This window comes from Trachypithecus francoisi, unplaced genomic scaffold, assembly GCF_009764315.1.
Source record: "Trachypithecus francoisi isolate TF-2019V2 unplaced genomic scaffold, Tfra_2.0 Contig01461, whole genome shotgun sequence".
Lineage (NCBI taxonomy): Eukaryota > Metazoa > Chordata > Mammalia > Primates > Cercopithecidae > Trachypithecus > Trachypithecus francoisi.
The window spans coordinates 2,217,808-2,238,327 of NW_022681433.1; the positions used below are offsets into that span (position 1 = coordinate 2,217,808).

Sequence of the window (20,520 nt, forward strand, 5' to 3'; positions counted from 1 at the left end):
TTATCTTTTATGAAAGTTTCCTGTGGGCCTCTTCCAGCCTTATTTACTACAAATCATTAACTATCTTCACTCTCTGTGGTAGCAGCTAAATCATCACCCTCATTCACCATTGCTCTCCCCAACCTCTAAATCAGCAGCCCGGGAAGGTTCTTCATGAGCACTCTGCAGCGCCTACCCACTGCCAACTTCCCCTTCCCGTGACACACAGCTCTGTGCCAGCATCTCCCAGGGAAGCACAGTCACACAAAGAAAATCTGCAATCCCAAATACTAGAAAGCAGCACTAGTTTGCTACTAGTTATAAACTATAGTTATATATAGTTATAAATACTCATATTTAATATTTTCTTCATCTGTCTCTTACACACCATACACACATGCCTTTTGTATTAGTCTGTTCTCACATTGCTATACAAAAGTACCTGAGACTGGGTAATTTATAAAGAAAATAAGTTTAATTGGCTCACAGTTCTACAGGCTATACAGGAAGCATGGCTTGGGAGGCCTCAGGAAACTTACAATCATGGTGGAAGGCAAACGGGAAGCAGGCACGTCCTACATGGCTGGAGCACGAGGAAGAGAGTGAAGGAGGAGGTGCTACACACTTTTTTTTTTTTTTTTGAGATGGAGCCTCACTCTGTCACCCAGGCTGTAGTGCAGTGGCATGATCTCAGTCACTGCAACCTCCACCTCCTGGGTTCAAGCCAGCCTCCTGAGTAGCTAAGACTACAGGCATGCACCACCACGCCCAGCTAATTTTTGTATTTTTAGTAGAGACGGGGTTTCACCATGTTGGCCAGGCTGGTCTCGAACTCCTGACCTCGTGATCCACCGCCTCAGCCTCCCAAAGTGCTGGGATTACAGGCATGAGTCACCATGCCCAGCAGTGCTACACACTTTTAAACAACCAGATCGTAAGAACTCATTATCATGAGAACAGCAAGGGGAAAATCTGTCCCCATGATCCAGTCACCTCCTACCAGGCCCCTCCTCCAACACTGGGGGTTACAATTCAACATGAGATTGGGGTGGGGGGGCACGAATCCAAACCATATCACCTTGGTTGTCTACACTACTGTGAGGGTAAGGGGAGAGGGAGGGAATAGAAAAGAACACCAATCATGATGCTGGTAGTTGTCATCCTGAACCTTATGTGTTTAAAAGATGTAATGTATGCACAATCAGAAAGCCTAGATTAACCAGTAACTTTAATCTTATTACTGACTTCCTGTTTAGTCTGGAACAAATCTTATTTCTATCTTTCAACAGAAAATGGGGTTATAATAACATTATTATAATGTGTTTCACAGCAGGGTTATGTGAATTTAATGCTTAGTCATTTCAAAGCCTGTGATAAAAAACAAATACTGTGTAAATCTGAACTCACTGTTTCTCAGGAAAAATGCTGAAGTCCCTTTGGAGGCATCATGGACATCCACCCAGATGCTCCTTCCTGGCGCTTCAGACGGTGCATACCTCCTTTAGAATCATGCACAAAGTAAAATAACAGTATCCGCATCTGTAAAGACCTTTGCAGTTCCCAAAGCCCTTTTTACATATATAATATGGCCACTGATTCTTCTTGTTCAGCCTAGTAAAGACAAGGAAAAAAGTATCTGGAAAAGGATTTTCTCCACCACATACACATGCATGTCTTCCAGAGCCAGCTAGCAACCTAAAATCAAATAGTTTGCTGCTATTCCCACAGCCAATTTAACTATGTAATTAAAGACTGATGGGAAAATAACTTGTCAGGTTACACAACGTGTTCCACCTCAGACTCCCCAATGTTTCTGCTCTCTTCCATGTTCTTGGCTCTTTCTGAGAAAGAAAGGTACTCTCATTCCTCCCTTTGAGTTCTTCATCTCATCCCTTTTTGCTTTTCCTCAAATTTTATTCATCAGTTACTCTCCTCCCAGTTTGCACGTTCTCTCTCTTTACATAGTTTATATCCTAGTGGGAGGAGACAGATTATAAATGCATGAACAAATAGATAAGGCAATTCCAAACCGTATGAAGTCCTATGAGGGGCATAAAGCAAGTCCTATGAGGGAAACAAAGCAAGGTCACTTGAGAGCAATGAGGGCTGAGGGAAGGACTACTTTAAACCAAGTACACAGGAATGAGAACCCTTTGGGGAGGTGATAACGACAATTGAACAGAAACCTGAGGATGAGAACGATGGGATGGCATATTCTAAACAAAGGGAACCATATGCAAATATCCTAATGCAGGAAGAAGATTGGTATGACGAAGGAATAGAAGGGAAAGGTGAGAACTTGTCTCTCTTCTCTGGTTAAAGGTCGTGGCTGGAGTGTAGTGCAGGAGAAGTAAAGTGGTATGCAGTACAGTTGAAAATATAGGCCAGGTTGTGCAGAGTTCGTGGTCTCAGGCAATGTGGATTTGTTTTGTTTTTTTGAATCTTAAGTTCAATGGGAATCCACTGAAACATTTTCAGAAGGCAAGTTACATGATCTAATGATTTAATTTTTTAAAAGTCATTCTGGCCAGGCACAGTGGCTCACACCCATAATCCCAACTCTGTGGGAAAGCAAGGCAGGAGGATCACTTGAGCGCAGAAGTTCAAAGCCAACCTGGGCAACATAGCGAGACCCTGTCTCTACAAAAAAATTTAAAAATTAGCCAGACATAGTGGTATATGCCTGTAGTCCCAGCTACTTAAGAGGCTGAGGTGGGATAATAGCTTGAGCCTGGGAGGTCGAGGCTGCAGTGAGCCATTATCACACAACTGCATTAAATCACTCTGACTACATGGGGAAAACAGATGAGAAATAGTAGGATATTTTTTAGGAAAGTGGCAACTCTATTTATTCCTTAAGATTTGGCTTCTGTGCCCAACAGTTTTCTGAAAGTGTTTTCTGAAATATCATCAGTTCATTTGTTCTGCGTTGTGAAACCTGAAAAAGCCAATCCTTCAAGAGAAATCCTTAGTGTCTAACTGGGCCTGAACTGAAAACAGAGCCAATTGGCCATTTGCTGATTAGAGATCACACATGTACTCTGAGTTCCTTACAGGCTTTTGCTTAACTTTACAGCTTTCATAGCTGCCAGTTCGTGTTTATACTCCTGAACCAACCAATAAGCTGTAACCTGTGTCAACCAACCAAAACTCAGCAAACATCAACCAATCAGAACTAAGCAAGTTTGCATCCTTCATTTGCATAAATGGAGGAGCATGGGAACCTGGGTAGGTACTTTCTGTATAAAAACAACCCCTCCCTTTGTTCTCTGGAATGTACCTTCCTTTTGTGCCAATGGCTGTGTCTCCCCAATTTGCAAACTGTTCATTGGAATACTCTCTTTCTTCTAAATTCCTTTTCAGAGAATTTTTGTTCACAGTATTTATTGTTGAGCACCTACAATGTTACAGGCAGTCTTGTAACAGTCAAAAATATCTGCTCTCAGCGGAAGCCCAGGCACATGTCTGTAGTTCCAGCTACTTGTGAGGCTGAGACAAGAGCATCACTTGAGCCTAGGGATTTGAGGCTGCAGTGCACTGTGATTGTGCCTGTGAATAGCCACTGCCCTCCAGTCTGGGCAATAAGTAAGATCCTGCCTCTAAACAAACATCTGCCCTCATGGAGCTTATATTTTTAAGAATAGGCCAATTCCAAAAAGTTTCTCAGTCCGCAGAGTCCTTAATCTCTCATTGGCATTTCACACTGTAGACCACCCTCTCCTTCATGAATTTCTCTTATGTTACCAGAAAGGGCTCCTGATCCAGACCCCAGGAGAGGGTTCTTGGATCTCACTGAAGAAAGAATTCGGGGCCAGTCCACAGTGCAAAGCAAAAGCAAGTTTATTAAGGAAGTAAAGTGGTGAAAGAATAGCTACTCTATAGACAGAGTAGAGCATTTCTGAAAGTAAGAGGAGGAATGCGCCCACCCCTAGGTACAATGCTTATTTATATATAGGATAACAACAACAACAAAAAAAATACACACACATGGGGAGATTTGCTCTGCTACAAGGGTTTGTGATTTAAAAAATTGATTTTCTTAATTACTGTATTTTGCAAGAATTGATATTATTTATCTTTAAAGCAAAATTGTGAGTGCTTTTGTTTTCAACATATCAGGACATTCCTGAGTCTGGGTCTGTTTAGTAAAGGTTATTAATCTGTAAAGGTTAATGTAGCAGCTAGGAATACCTACCCTCCTGGGAATGCAGCCCAGCAAGTCCCAGCCTCACTTTTCTTAGCCCTCACTCAAGATGGAGTAGCTCTGGTTCAAATGCCTCTGACACTTGCATCGCCAAGACACTGCAGAATTCTGGGTTTTCTCCTGCACCTCTTCTTGGTCATCCTTTGGGTCCTCAATCAAGTCCTCATTCTTCTCCTAAATGTAGATTATCTAGATAATTCTGTTTTCTTTTTCAATGACAACAATAAAACATGTTCATTGAACACCTACTATGTGCAAGACCAGCATGTACAGAATACACTAGCAATACAAAATTAATAAATTCTCTTGCTCCCACAGTGTCATTATTAACACCAAGTAGATGATTTCAAATCTGTCTCCAGTTTCAAATCCTTTTTTGATCTCTTCTGGCCTTCATTCTCATTGTTTAATATCTCCATCTGGATGTCTTATAAGCATTTCCTACTTTAACACTTGAAATAAAATTTATTATCTTCCCATCAGAGTAGTCCAAAAAAATAGAGAAAACTACTTCTCTGTTTTTGTTATTGACACCACTCTTATAGTTAGCATCAAATATATATACATATAAAATATAAATAAATAAATCAAAAAATATAAATAAATAAGAAAGGCTCTTTCTGGAATTTCTTATCTGGAATATAGATATTCCAGCCTTTTGAGTAGCTGGAATTACTACAGGTTCCACCTACTCAAGGTGCTCTCTTGAATAGCTGGAATTACAGGTTCCAACTACTCGAGTGCAACCACACCCAGCTTGCCTCAAAATTTTATAATCAACTTTGACTGCTCTTTCTTATTCTCAAGTTGCCAAGTGCTTTAGATTCTAGATCTAGGCCAGGTGCAGTGGCTCATGCCTGTAATCTCAACACTTCGGAGGCCAAAGCAGGAGGAACACTTGAGCCCAGAAGTTTGAGACCAGCATGGGCAATATAAGGAGGCCCCATCTCTACAAAAAAATAAAAATAATTTAGCCAGATGTGGTGGTGCACACCTGTGGTCTCAGCTACTTGGGAGGCTGAGGTGGGAGGATCACTTGAGCCCAGGAGGTCAAGGCTGCAGTAAGCCATGATTGTGTCACTGCACTCCAGCCTGTGTGACAAAGTAAGACCCCATCTCAAAAAATAAAAAATTTTTAAAAAATCCATATCTAGTGTGTTTCTCCCTTTTCTTCCCTGTATTGGGGCACAGAAATGATTCCCCAAATATAGCCATGCTGAATGCTTTTGAAAATCCTCAAAAATAAGCCTGAGAAGAAGGTTATGCCCCTTCTCCCACCTTCCTGTCTCTCTGATCCTGTTTCCAGAAGCACCCTAAGAAAGACTCTTGGCCAGGCATGGTGGCTCGCACCTGTAATCCCAACACTTTGGGAGGCCTAGGTGGGCGGCTCACCTGAGGTCAGGAGTTCGAGACCAGCCTGGCCAATATGGTGAAACCCTGTCTCTACTAAAAATACCAAAATTAGCCAGACGTGGTGGTGGTGGGTGCCTGTAATCCCAGCTACTCGGGAGGCTGAGGCAGAAGAATTGCTTGAACCCGGGAGAGGGAAGTTGCAATGAGCCAAGATTCTGCCACTGCACTCCAGCCTGGGCAACGGAGGGAGACTCCGTCTCAAAAAAATATAAATAAATAAATAAGAAAGACTCTTTCTGGAATTTCTTATCTGAAGAAGAAAGTTTGAATACAATTGTCTTAAGACTCCCTCCCTAGGAATCTCATCAAATAACCAGGAAAATCAACCACCGGAGAAGAGACTGGGAGTCATCCCCACACCCAGACAGACTTTTCATCTGTTCTTCTGAGAGCAGCACCGAGAGATTTCCCAGGGACTTTATCTACATAATAAGACAGACTTTGTTTCTGTGCAGCTCTGGTTCTTTTTTTGAGATGGAGTCTCGCTCTGTTGCCCAGGCTGGAGTGCAGTGGTGTGATCTTGGCTCATTGCAACCTCCACCTCCTGAGTTCAAGCGATTTTCTTGCCTCAGCCTCCTGAGTAGGTGGGATTACAGACCCCCATCACCATACCCAGCTAATTTTTGTATTTTGAGTAGAGTCAGGGTTTCACGCTGTTGGCCAGGCTGGTCTCAAACTCCTGACTTCAGGTGATCCGCCCACCTTGGCCTCCCAAAGTGCTGGGATTACAGGCGTGAGCCACCGTGCCCGACCTGTCCTTCGCCTTTCTATATCATCTGCCTCCTACCTCCCAAGTCAGTACATCTCTCCCCTCTGAAAACAGGTACATAAGCTTCTGTATACTAGTGCATTGTTGGGTTACTATTCTGTGATTCCCCCATGCTATTCACATGAAAATAAAATTGTGTATGCCTTTTCTCCTATTAATCTGCCTTTTGTCAGTTTTCAGAGAACCCTCAAAGGGTGAAGGGAAAAGTTTCCTATTCCCTGGTGAATGCAGAGTTAATTCCACTACCTGCGCTTAGGAGGGCATACATCTTTACTTTCTTAAGGAATTTTACTCCTCTCTCCTATTTCTCCTTTCTCTTCTCAATTACTGCAATCATTTCATCATAACTGTTATTGAACACTTACTCTGTACTAGACACTATATGCAATCTGCTATTTCTTGTTTAATCTTTATGAAACCCCTATGAGAAAAATACTATTATCCCTGAGAAAAAGAGAAATAGCTCAGAGCGATCCGATCTATGTGAGGTGTGCAAAATGTATCAGGCCCAGAGAGACATGAGTATAGAGCTTCAGTCATGCCCCCTGCACCCAGTCAATTGTTTAAAGGCATTTTGTTCTTGACTAGCTGCCTCGCCCATTACCTTCATGTTCCTGAAATTTGTGATACAAAGAACAATGTGTAGCCAATCAATAACTTGTGTCATTTTAATGTAAAATCTTGGTAAACAATTTAGGAATTGCCTCTTTTTTATTTTTTTTCCTTTCAAACTCACTGGTAAGGCTGGGTGCAGTGGCTCATGCCTAAAATCCCAACACTTTGGGAAGCTGAGTCAGGAGGATTGCTTGAGGCCAGGAGTTCAGGCCCAGCAAGACCCTGTCTAATTATTTTTTTAAAATGTTTAAACTACTTGTAATTACAGCAAATAGAAGTGTGTATTCAGGGAAACTTGAATCTATGCTTTTGGGTGGCCATCTTCAAACTTTGAGCTCAAAGAAACTCTATGCTTAATCATATTTTCTGTATCTCATTACTTAAGGTTGACATTTTGGTGACCCAAACGGGACTTGAAGCAGACCTCCAGTGATCACTGTCACTTCACTGACAGCTGAAGACCTGGTGCCAGTAGTTTATCCAACCTTCTGGAGTCAACAATGGTCCCTGGAAAGGCCCCTCTCAAGTTTGAATCTTCCTGGCTTGCTTGAGGATTGAGACATTATTTGAGCCTATACACATTCCTAAATTGATAGGGCTGAAATTGAAACTCTGCTGTTCGGTAGGAGTTTCATTTGTTGTTCTTTAGTGATTTTGGTGATCACAGATTTTTAAGTTTCACTTTTTCTCTGATATTAAGGTCTTATTTGAATTACACCTTAGAGCTTTTCAAACTTTTCTCTCATTCAAAATTTTGGTCAGGAAGATACCAGTTTATCACTGAAAAAAGAAAGTCTTTAAAACTGGCCAGATTGTGAAGCTCAGTTCAATTGACAAATTTAAACTTTTCTTCTTGAGTGATCAGAATTCCTCCTGCTAGGTCTTTTTGGCCATTCAAAAGGAAAGTCTTAGTTATGGGCAACCTTACTTCTATAACTGAGTCTTCCTCCTGAAGTAGAGATCCACCACTAGAAACACCAGCTGGATTCATGTTTAATACTCACAGCACCTCCTCATGCAAATATCTAGAAAAATGGATCTCATATTACTCAAGATGACCCCAAGTTACAATGGCCAAAATGGGGTACCTTTGAAACACCTAAACTAGTCTATCTGCATGATCCATTAGTAAAAGTCGGCTCTAAAAGAAAAGAAAATAACTGGGAGCTATTTTCAACAGTACTTAGAAACCTCTAAAAGAGGTTGTGATGAAGCCAGTTCTCTGCAAGAGTAAGACAAAAGTACAAAACAATTTGTGAATTTAAAAATACTGCTAAAATTTTTCCCCCTCCTTCAGCTCCTGTTTCTCTTTCTTTTTTTTTTTTTTTTTTTTTTTTTTTTGAGATGGAGTCTCATTCTGTCACCCAGCCTGGAGTGCAGTGGCGTGATCTCGGCTCACTACAACCTCCACACACACACCCCCACCCTCAGGTTGAATCACATCTCCTGCCTCAGCCTCCCGCGTAGCTGGGATTACAGGCATGCGTCATGCTCGACTAATTTTTGTATTTTTTAGTAGAGACAGGGTTTCGCCATGTTGGCCAGGCTGGTCTCAAACTCCTGGCCTCAAGTGAACTGCCTGCCTTGGCCTCCCAAAGTGCTGGGATTACAGGTGTGAGCTGGCCTCCTCCTTCTCTTTTGACAGAACTTCCTTGTCCAGATTTACCTCCTCTTCCTCTTCTTCCTCCTTCTGCTGTTTTGGCTCCATTTTGGAAATACCTTGTGTCCATTAGAGGAGAACCTGACTTGATGCATCAACCATGGTCAAAAGTAGAACTTAAAGGCATAATTTAAAAATTCCGGCTGGGCGCGGTGGCTCAAGCCTGTAATCACAGCACTTTGGGAGGCCGAGACGGGCGGATCACGAGGTCAGGAGATCGAGACCATCCTGGCTAACACAGTGAAACCCCGTCTCTACTAAAAATACAAAAACTAGCCGGGCGAGGTGGCGGGCCCCTGTAGTCCCAGCTACTCGGGAGGCTGAGGCAGGAGAATGGCGTAAACCCGGGAGGCGGAGCTTGCAGTGAGCTGAGATCCGGCCACTGCACTCCAGTCCGGGCGACAGAGCGAGACTCCGCCTCAAAAAAAAAATAAAAATAAAAAATAAAAAAATAAAAAAATAAAAAATAAAAATTCCCAGATCCTCTTCAGGACCCCACTGAATTTGCTAGAAAATGTGATTTAAATGTTTGAGCTTATAATCCCAGATTCTCTGGTTTATACCAAGTGATTTGCATGTTAGTGTCAGAAAGTAAAGCCAAAGATTAGTTAGCAAAGGCAAATTGGAGAAATTGTTTAAAGGACTTCCATAAATTTTCTGAAGCAGATCATGAATGGGCCTGCAATACTGCCAAAGCTTTGCTAAATCCTATCCCCTTCATTTTCCAAAAGTAGTTAATTGGAACAAAACATATAAATACCAACAAAATCTTGATGAGCCTGTAATGTTATACTATGAGAGTGTGAAAAAAAAAAATTTAAACAATATTCAGACCTATCAGAATAAATGTATGCTAACCTACCAAAATGATGTTCTCCTTAACTAAAACTTAGTAAATGGATCAGATGAAGAACTGGCATTTGTAACAAAGAGATAATGCCCCAGTTGGACTGCCTCTCAAACTCATGAGCTAGTTAATTTTGCTGATCAAATATCCCATACCCTACCTAAGGAAGAAAAAGAAAAAGTCAAACAAAGAGGAAAAGCTAAAAAGATCATGAGTTTGCAACTAAAACAGTTGTCTAACCTAGTAAGTTCCAAAACCAAGGTCTAATCCTCTGCTTTGCAATTACTGCAAAAATCCTGGACATTACGAAAAGGATTGTAGATTATATAATATTCACAGCTCCTTCTCTCAAAAAGAAAAGGGAAAATGTATTTAGAATTAAAAGATAAGATTGAATTATTAGGTTCAAGGATTTTTTTTTGAAATTTGATCCTATTAATTTATAAATTGCAGTTTATATTGTCATAGAGGAAGCCAAATTGTTAAATAATGAAGAGTTGTAAGAGGAATTAAAGGCTGGGCGCGGTGGCTCACACCTGTAATCCTGGCACTTTGGGAAGCCGAGGCAGGCGGATCACTTGAGGTCAGGGGTTTAAGACCAGCCTGGCCAACATGGTGAAACCCTATCTCTACTAAAAATACAAAAAATTAGCTGGGCGTACATCTGTAATCCCAGATACTCAGGAGGCTGAGGCAGGAGAACCACTTGAACCCGGAAGGAGGAGGTTGCGGTGAACCAAGATAATGCCACTGCACTCCAGCCTGGGTAAAAAAGCGCAACCCAGTCTCAAAAAAAAAAAAAAAAAGAGCAATTAAAAGTAGTACCTGATCTCTTTGGCTTTTGGGGTACCAGGGATTACTTTGTATTGTGAGAGAAAACCTGACTTTTGTATGTGTAATGGGTGACAAGTTATTGGCAAAAGCTGCAGTTTTGGAAGTGGCAGCCAGTGGTTGCAGTGAGTGGTTGTTACTGCAGGGGGCTTAGAGAAAAAGGAAGGTTTGAAACCTTGGAGGTTGTGGGAACACTCAATACCAAAAGACAGGACTACGGTGGGCTAATCACAGAGTAGGCTGATTGGCTTTGGGTCACCCACTAACCTTGGGGAATGTCTTTGTAGTGAGATGTACTGTGGAACTGTTGACTTTGGAAAACAAAATACAAAAACAATCAGCAATATTTCAAACAAAAATTTATGTAATCATTTTAGTGCTCCCATCAGTTCAGTCCCTTGTATTTCTTGTTCTGGTTGATGTTGACGTAGCAATCCTCATGAATGAATCAGTCTTTTATTAGAATTCTGGGAGTTTTTATTTAGCCCATTTATCCTAAAGTTATCAGAAATCAGTGTTCAAGAGTACTTGTTAGTCTTTTCCATGAAAAGCAATTTTGGAATACAGCTGATTGCAAATGCTTCTAGAGAAGAATTCAAAACAACAGCTGTGGATGATAAAAACTTAGAATAGACATGATTAAGATCTGATGAAAGTTCCAATTGACCAGGAAATTTAGTTATTGCTATTACATGTAGCATTTAAGATATCTAGTAGATGCAACAAGAATTATGACTGATAATGTTACAGCAGGATCATCAGAATTTTATAACTTTTATATACTTTTTAGAATATTTAAATTAATAACATATTCATACAAATGTAACTTTAACATAGCAATCAAAAATCATAATAAAATTATGATTGATAAAATATTATATTTTTATTAATTTGTATGATTTTGGAAACACTTTTATCAATAACTTACCCATAAATGTAACTGAGAGAAGATCTAATACTATTATTTGACAATGCCTACCATACAATTTACCAAATAATTTAATATCTCTACAAAATGAGAGATACATTCTTTGATGTTTCCAGAGACCCAACTAGAATATCCCAAAGTTAATTTTAAGCCAGAAAAACATACTTTAGAATTTCGATCCTGGTGAAATCTGCCAAAGACATCAAAAGATTTGAAACATTTGATCAAAAGAGAATCATGGGCTGGCTACAGTGGCTCAGGCCAGTAATCCCAGTGCTTTGGGAGGCTGAGGTGGGAGGATTGCTTGAGGCCGGGTGTTTAAGGCCAGCCTGGGCTACATTAGCAAAATCTCATCTCCATGAAAAGTTTTTACATCATGGTAGCTCAAACCTGTAGTCCCAGCAGGTTGAGAGGTCAAGGCAGATGATTGCTTGAGGCCAGAAGTTCAAGACCAGCCTGGGCAACATAGGGAGACCTGGTATCTACAAATAAAAATGAAAAATGAACTGGTTATGGTGACACACACCTGTAGTCCTAGCTACTCAGGAGACCAAGGGTTGCTTGAGCCCCAGAGTTCAAAATTGCAGCAAGTTGTGATTGCACCACTTCATTCCAGTTTGGGCAACAGAGCAAGACTTTATCTCTAAAACAAAAAATGAAAAAAAAAAATTTAATTAGCTGGATGTTCTGGCATGCATCAGTAGTCCCAGCTATTCAGGAGGCTGAGATGGGAGGATCACTTGAGCCTAGTTTACAGTGAACTACGATCACACAACCGCACTCCAGCCTAGGCAACAGAGCAAGATCCTGTCTCAAAACAAAAACAAAAACAAAAATCTGAAAAACAAAACAGAATCACAGGTCACTGTTAAATAATAGTTATTCATTTAACCAGAGTGATAATCATAAAACTTCAAAAGCTATATAGAAGTTACATGATTGTGAAAACCTTAACCCATTTAAAGCTCAGTTTTCCTAAGTAACCAAAATCCTAATAAAGACAACACAAGGATTATCTTGATAAAATGTACAATCTTTTTTTTTCAGACTTGTTACCAAAAAGGAAAAGAAAAACTTTCTGTTGTATAATTGCTTTTTCTCATGAGAAGCCCAGTTAGATAACCTAGAAGTCAAACCTGATGAAAAAGGTACTTGAATTTAAGCAGACAGAGGAAGAGTTTGTCCAGGATTATGATATACAATTTATTATGGAGAAATGTAAACAAGAAAACTAGTACCTTGAGTAGGGACACAAAGTAGGGACTCTTAGTAACAACATGAATGTTTCCTGGTTATAAAGAAAACCCAAGAGTACAGAATCAAGTTATACTGAAGGAAAACATTGCTTTTCTACACCTTCAAGATAAAACATTTTAGTGTTAGACCATCTAACATCAGTGTTAGAACCAGAACAAAAGTTATAGGAATTGATAAAAACATTGAAAGAGAAAGTTACCATCCCAGCCAAGCAAAAAGATGTACCTTTCCCAGGGATTAAAAAAAACAGAAGGCAATGACATGTGACCTGCAAGTCACATGCAGCAAGGTAAGTTGAACTTCTGAGATACAAGTCTGAAAAGTTTTAAAAAGATACAGATTTCACAATTAAAAATTCAGAACCTCTGAATTTTACTGAAAGCAAATCGATACTTGATGAAAAACTTGTTATTCTAACACAGGGAACCAAAATTTTAGTCTTGTATTTGTATAATTTAATATCAAAGCTCAATCTTTGGAAAGACTTTTAAGTAATTTCCTTTTAATTATAGCCAACTTGATCAAATGCAAATTTCCTTTCATAAATTTTCTTTTCACAAACCTCATCACAAAGTACTCTGACAATATGTACCATTCACAATATGCTTGGAATTTCTGCTTTGTCCTTTACTGTTGCTCTCTTAAATTTTACTTTATGACACAAATTTACCATATAAAGTTTTTTCTCATGTAAAATTATTATCTTTTCTTTTTAACCTTTCTTACCAAAAACACATCTTCATATCTATACTTTCTTCACATATCACTCTCCTACTTAACTGGTTCTTTCCTGTCTGTTCTATATTTTGAAACAATGTTTAATTAACCTACAAATTAGACAAAATTATTTTTTTCTCAATAAAGAACACAACTTTATCCCTTTCTTTCTTTTTTTTTTTTTTTTTTTTGAGATGCAGTCTCACTCTGTTGCCTGGCTGGAGTGCAGTGGCACAATCTCAGCTCACTGCAACCTCTACCACCCGGGTTCAAGCAATTCTCCTGCCTCAGCTTCCCCAGTAGCTGGGATTACAGGCATGTACCACCATGCCCAGCTTATTTTTATATTTTTAGTAGAGATGGGGTTTCACCATACTGGCCAGGATGGTCTCAATCTCTTGACCTCATGATCCACCTGCCTCAGCCTCCCAAAGTGCTGGGATTACAGGTATAAGCCACCTTGCCCAGCCACTTTGTGACTTTCTTATAATTTTTTCTATCAAAAATACATTTTGAATATATATGCACTCTTTGTATACAGAATTCTATATATTGATTACAATTTTTAACTCTTAAATTTAGTGAAACCTAGGAAGCAAGATCTTGAATTGTCTGTGACATATCAGTATTTTACTTTTAATTTCTTTTCTTTTTTTACCTACCTGGTTCATTTTCAATATATCAATACTTATCATGAGAATCATTTTGTAATTTTTAGAAACATGTTTCCCTATAACATAATTTTAAAATCTTATTTGATAATGACTCAGATTTAATTCGTATATATTAATTTAACACAACTTTAAGATATCAAATTACATTAAAAGTTCATTTATGGAAATTTATTTCATTTACCTAATTTATTTATTTTAGCAGATAACCTAGATTATTTCTAAAAACTGAAATACTAGACAAAGTTAGTTATGGTATCAAATTATTTCCTTGTTATCCATTTTTATAGCCTGTGACTATCAGGTGTTCACTTAAAGAAGAGCCTTAAAGTTAAGTATATTGGTATTTTGCTGATAAGCCAGAAGATAGGGCTGTTTTCATTAAATCAACAACATTAAATTAGTCTTGTCACAAAATTACACAAAGATCATTCTGTTTTAGGCTGAGTTTATACTTTTATAACCTTTGTGTTAAACCATGACAGCTTCAGATATCTAACAGAGAAAGATATAAAACTGTCTGACCAGTAAACCCAGGCAAAGCGTATGCTGAGAATTCTGAAGACATTTCTATTTTTATTTTACCAATAATTTTAAAATCATCTTATTTATTAATGCTTTACTCATTTCACATAAACTAAAAGCCATGAGGGTTAATTACTATATATTTTATATGAGCATTCATTTCTCCTTAGGAGATTTCTGGTCAACTATGCCAGATTTTACCATGTAGACACAGCATATAATACATGTATATATGTATAAATACATCTAAACACACCCACACACATACACACACACACAAAGATTTCACAACTTTCATTTTAGAATTTTAGTCATGAGATAGTAATAAAAAGTCATTGGCTCATAAAAGACAATTGGATCCAAATTATATTTCTGACAAAATTGGAATCTGTTTACATGGCTAAAATTTAATTGCCCTTACAGATAATCTAATGAAGACTGTGGACCAAAATTTCAGGCAAATAAGTTTTTGTGGCAGTTTGATTTTAGTTTTTTGGTGAGAGTGTCTCACTCTGGCACCCAGGCTGGAGTGCTGTGGCATCATCATACCTCACTGCAGCCCTGAACTACTGGGCTCAACCAATCCTCCCACCTCAGCCTCCTCCCAAGTACCTAGTGCTACAGGCACATGCCACCACATCTGGCTAATTTATTTTTAATTTTATTTTCATTGAGATGAGGGTCTCACTATGTTACCCTGACTTGTCTTGAACTCCCTGCCTCAAATGATCCTCATGTCGTTGCTTTGCAAAGTGCTAGAAAGGCATGAGCCACCACGCCTGGCTGGCAGTTTGATTTTTGTAAAATCAATTTTACCCTTTTTTTCAGTTTCAAATGAGTTTAAGTTTTTTGTTTTTGTTTTTTTTTTTTTGAGACAGAATCTCACTCTGTCGCCCAGGCTGGAGTGCAGTGGCATGATCTCGGCTCACTGCAAGCTCCGCCTCCTGGGTTCATGCCATTCTCCTGCCTCAGCCTCCCAAGTAGCTGGGACTACAGGTGCCTGCCACCACGCCCAGCTAATTTTTTGTATTTTTAGTAGAGATGGGGTTTCAGCGTGTTAGCCAGGATGGTATTAATCTCCTGACCTCGTGATCCTCCCGCCTTGGCCTCCCAAAGTGCTGAGATTACAGACGTGAGCCACTGCGCCCAGCCAAGGTTACATTTTTAATATTTACATTTTGACTAGGACTGGCTGAATTGAATAAGAAAAATAAAATCCCCAATTATCCTTGAATTAGTAACACATCTATCTTTCGTTTTCCAGTCTGGTTTGCTTGATTAACAAATGTGGACGGGAAAGATTAGAGCAGTTTCTCTCTCGCTCTCGCTCTCTCTCTCTCCTTTCAGCTTTTTGTTGTTTTTTTTTTGTGGGTTTTTGTTTTTGTTTTTTTTTTGTTATTGTTGTTGGTCTCTGCATAGTAGAAAAAATAAAACTTTTGTATTGAACAGAGATTCCTTATATTATTACTCCAAGCTCAAGATTTTGATCTGTTTGATCTAAGAGCCTAACTTTTATAAACACTTATATAGTTCTTTCTCTTTTAGATTTCTAATTTTTCAATTAAGTGTTCCATTTTAATGGGGGCGGCTGAATGTATTTTACCATTGTCAGTGAAAGACTAAGATCACAAAAGGTCCAGGAAATGTTGCAGGAAATCATAAGTGGTATTTATCAGTCCCAGTTTAGAAAAAATTTGTTGGATCTGTATTTTAACGATCTCATTAGTTTTATTCTTGTTCTGTAGTTGTTCTGTTTGCATATCTGTTCTACATTTAAATATCTTTCCCTCTTTTTAGAGAAAGAAATGTATGCATTGTGAAATTCCAAAAGTCTCTACCTAAGAGATATATGAGAGCCAAAGGAACAAGCAGAAAGGAATGAGTTCAAATAAGGGAGTGGGGTGGGGAAGTAGCCAGAAGGATAGGGAGAAGCAGTTGGAGGTGACAGGGAGAAAGTTACTAAATCTTTTTCAATTTAGAAATAGTTTCAGGCTGACCAGGTGCAGCAGCGCACCTGTAATTCCAGCACTTTGAGAGGCTGTGGCAGGTAGATCGCTTGAGCCTGGGAGTTCAAGACCTCCCTAAGCAACATGAAAAAACCCCGTCTCTGCTAAAAATACAAAAATTAGCCAGGAGTGGTGGCGTGTGCCTATAGTCCCAGCTACTCTGGAGGCTGAGGTAGGAAGATCACTTGGGCCTGGGAGAGCAAGGTGACAGTGAGCTGTAATCATGACACTATACTCCAGCCTGGACAACAGAGCAAGACCCTATCTCAAAGAGAAAGAAAAGAAAAATAGTTTCTGGTATCCTTTTATTTACCTATTGAATAGACGCAAATTTCTTTCAAAACTTCTTTTATAGGTTGGTGCAAACGTAATTGCGGTTTTGGAGGGTGAATTTTAAATCATTATAACTAGGCTCAAATATATCTTTATTAATCAAAATAAGAACCATTATAGGCCAGGTGCAGTGGCTCACACCTGTAATCCCAGCACTTTGGGAGGCCGAGGCGGGCGGATCATGAGGTCAGGAGTTCGAGATCAGCCTGGCCAACATGGTAAAACCCCCATCTCTACTAAAAATACAAAAATTAGCTAGGCACTGGGGTATGCGCCTGTAGTCCCAGCTACTCGGGAGGCTGAGGCAGGAGAATCATTTGAACCCAGGAGGCGGAGGTTGCAGTGAGCCGAGGTTGCTCCACTGCACTCCAGCCTGGGTGACAAAGGGAAGCTCCATATCAAAAAAAAAAAAAAGAACCATTACAATCAACACATTTTTGCCAATGAGAAATAAGTTTGTTTCTTCTTGTAGCATAAAAATCTGTGCTTCAGGATTCAACAAACTCTTGGAAAGCATTTTCTGCATCCTGCTAGTTATGGAAGCGTTTTCCCTGCGAAAAGTTGTTGAGATGCTTGAAGGAGAGATAGTCAGTTGGCGGGAGGTCAGGAGAATATGGCAGATGAGACAAAACTTCATAGCCCAATTTGTTCAACTTTTGAAGCATTGGTTGTGCAACGTGTGGTTGGATGTTGTCATGGAGAAGAATTGGGCCCTTTTTGTTGACCAATGCCGGCTGCAGGCTTTGCAGTTTTCAGTGGATCTCACTGATTTGCTGAGCATACTTCTCAGATGTAATGGTTTCACAGGGATTCAGAAAGCTGTGATGGATCAGATTGGCAGCAAACCATCAAACAGTGACCATGACCTTTTTTTGGTGCAAGTTTGACTTTGAGAAGTGCTTTGGAGCTTCTTCTCGGTCCAACCACTGAACTGACTGTCACCAGTTGTCATATAAAATCCACTTTTTGGCCGGGCGCGGGTGGCTCACGCCTGTAATCCTAGCACTTTGAGAGGCCAAGGTGGGTGAATCACCTGAGCAGGAGTTCAAGACCAGCCTGGCCAATATGGCAAAACCCCATCTCTACTAAAAATACAAAAATTAGCCGGGCGTGGTGGCACATGCCTATAACCCCAGTTACCTGGGAGGCTGAGGCAGGAGAATCACTTGAACCTGGGAGGCTGAGGGTTCAGTGAGCTGAGACTGAACCACCACCACACTCCAGTCTGGGTGACAGAGCAAGACTCCATCTCAGAAAAAAAAAAAAAAATTTAAAGCCACTTTTCATTGCACAAATCCAATCAAGAAATGGTTTGTTGTTGTTGTGTACAATAAGAGAAGACAGCACTTCAAAAAATTATTATTTTTTAAAATTTTTGCTCAGCTCATAAGGCACTCACTTATCAAGCTTTTTCACCTTTCCAATTGGCTTCAAATGCCAAATGACCATAGAATGGTCAACATCGAGTTATTTAGCAACATCTTGCGTAATTGTAAGAGGGTCAGCTTTGATTATTGCTATCAATTGGTCAGTGTCAACTTCTGATGGCTGGCCACTACACTCCCTATCTTCAAGGCTCTTGTCTCTTTTGCAAAACTTCTTGAACCACCACTGCACTGTATGTTCATTAGCAGTTTCTGGACCAAATGCATTATTGATATTGCGAGTTGTCTCCACGCTTTACAACCCATTTTGAACTCGAATAACAAAACTGCTTGAATTTGCTTTTTGTCTAAATCATTTCCATAGTCTAAAATAAACAAAAAATAAACATCGAGTAATGTCATTAACAAAAGAACTAAAGTGAAAAATACTCACTAAAATGATGTATAACAAAACCACATTATTTAAGAATGTATTCCAATATCAAATGGCAAATTCCAACAATGCAAAAACTGCAATTACTTTTGCACTCACCTAAATGGAAGCTTCTAAGTGCTAGTGACAGTAAGTCTCTCACTCATTTTGTTTAAACCTAGCTTTTTCCAATTGTGCACATGAATTAATTATTTTAGGCATTTTCAAAAGATTCCCATTTTGGGCTAAGGGTGAGGTGGCATGGACAACAACCTTGGCACTCCATCCCCTGCCACCTGCAGTCATACACCTGCCTACCATGCTTCTATCCCACCACTTCTTGCCTTAATGCCTGACCACCACTGCCAGGGCCCAGCGAGCGACCCAGGTGCAAGCCATCAAGTGTGTGGTAGTTGGAGATGGAGCTATAAGTAAAACTTGCCTACTAATCAGTGTTACACCCAATGCATTTCCCAATGCATTATCATTATTGTCTTTGACAATTATTCTGCTGCCAGTGTTAAGGTCGATGGAAAGCCAGTGAATCTGGGCTTATGGGATACATCTGGACAAGAAGATTATGACAGATCATGCCCCCATTCTATCGGTAAACAGATATAGTTTTAATATGCTTCTCCCTCATGAGTCCTGCATCATTTGAAAATGCAGGGTGGCATTCTGAAATGCAGCACCATTTTCCCAACACTCCCATCATTATTGTGGGAAGTAAACTTGATCTTAGTGTTGTTAAAGACACAATTGAGAAACTGAAGGAGAAGAAACTGACTCCCATCACCTGTCTGCAGTTTTTAGCCAGGAATAAGGAGACTGGTGCTTTAAAATACCCGAAGTGCTTGGCTCTCACATAGTGAGGGTTCAAAACAGTGTTTGATGAAGCTATCTGAGCAGTTCTCTGCCCACCTCCTGTGAAGAAGAGGAAGAGAAAATGCCTGCTGTTGTAAATGTCTGATCCTCTCATTCTTAGCCCTGCCCTTTGGAACTGTTATACATTTTGCTTAAAAAGTGGTAGAGCCTTCTCACTCAATGCCAAGTTTTAGTTACAGATTAATTCTCCATAAAACCGTTTTGAACAAGTCACTTTAAGATTATGTTTGTTCTATAGGTAAAAGTTGAGACTCACATTCTGTTAAAAGTTAGCTCTAAAATGACAAGACTTCTTAAAGACTTATTTTTTTAAATCCCCTTAATATGGTTTGAATATGTGTCCCCTCCAAATCTTATGTTGAAATGTAGTCTCTAGTGTGGATCATGGGGGCAGATCACTCATGAATGGCTTGTCGCCATCCCCTTAGTGATAAGTGAGCTCTTGCTCTGAGTTCACATTAGATCTGGTTGTTTCAAAGTGTGTTGCACCTACCTCATCCTCCTTACTCCTGCTCTGGCCATGTGAGGTGTTGCTCTGTCTTTACCTTCCGCCATGAATGAAAGCTCACTGAGGCCTCCCCAGAAGCCACACAGTTGCTGAAGCCATGCTTGCACACTGCAAAACCATGAGCCAATTAAGCCTCTTTCCTTTATAAATAACTGAGCCAGGCCAGGTGCGGTGGCTCATGCCTGTAATCCCAGCACTTTGGGAGGCCAAGGCGGGCAGATCACAAGGTCAGGAGATCAAGACCATCCTGGCTAACATGGTGAAACCCCATCTCTATTAAAAATACAAAAAAATTAGCCAGGCGTGGTGGCGGGCGCCTGTAGTCCCAGCTACTCTGGAGGCTGAGGCAGGAGAATGGCGTGAACCCGGGAGGCGGAGCTGGCAGTGAGCCGAGATCGCGCCACTGCACTCCAGCCTGGGCGACAAGGTGAGACTGCTTCAAAAAAAAAAAAGACGGCCAGGCGCAGTGGCTCAAGCCTGTAATCCCAGCACTTTGGGAGGCCGAGACGGGCGGATCACGAGGTCAGGAGATCGAGACCATCCTGGCTAACACTGTGAAACCCGTCTCTACTAAA

General features: G+C 40.1%; 1 pseudogene; it reads left to right on the forward strand.

Moving 5' to 3' along the window:
- The first annotated feature begins 1,426 nt into the window (after window positions 1-1,426).
- On the forward strand, window positions 1,427-19,514 carry LOC117096335 (annotated as a pseudogene).
- The last annotated feature ends 1,006 nt before the right edge of the window (window positions 19,515-20,520 follow it).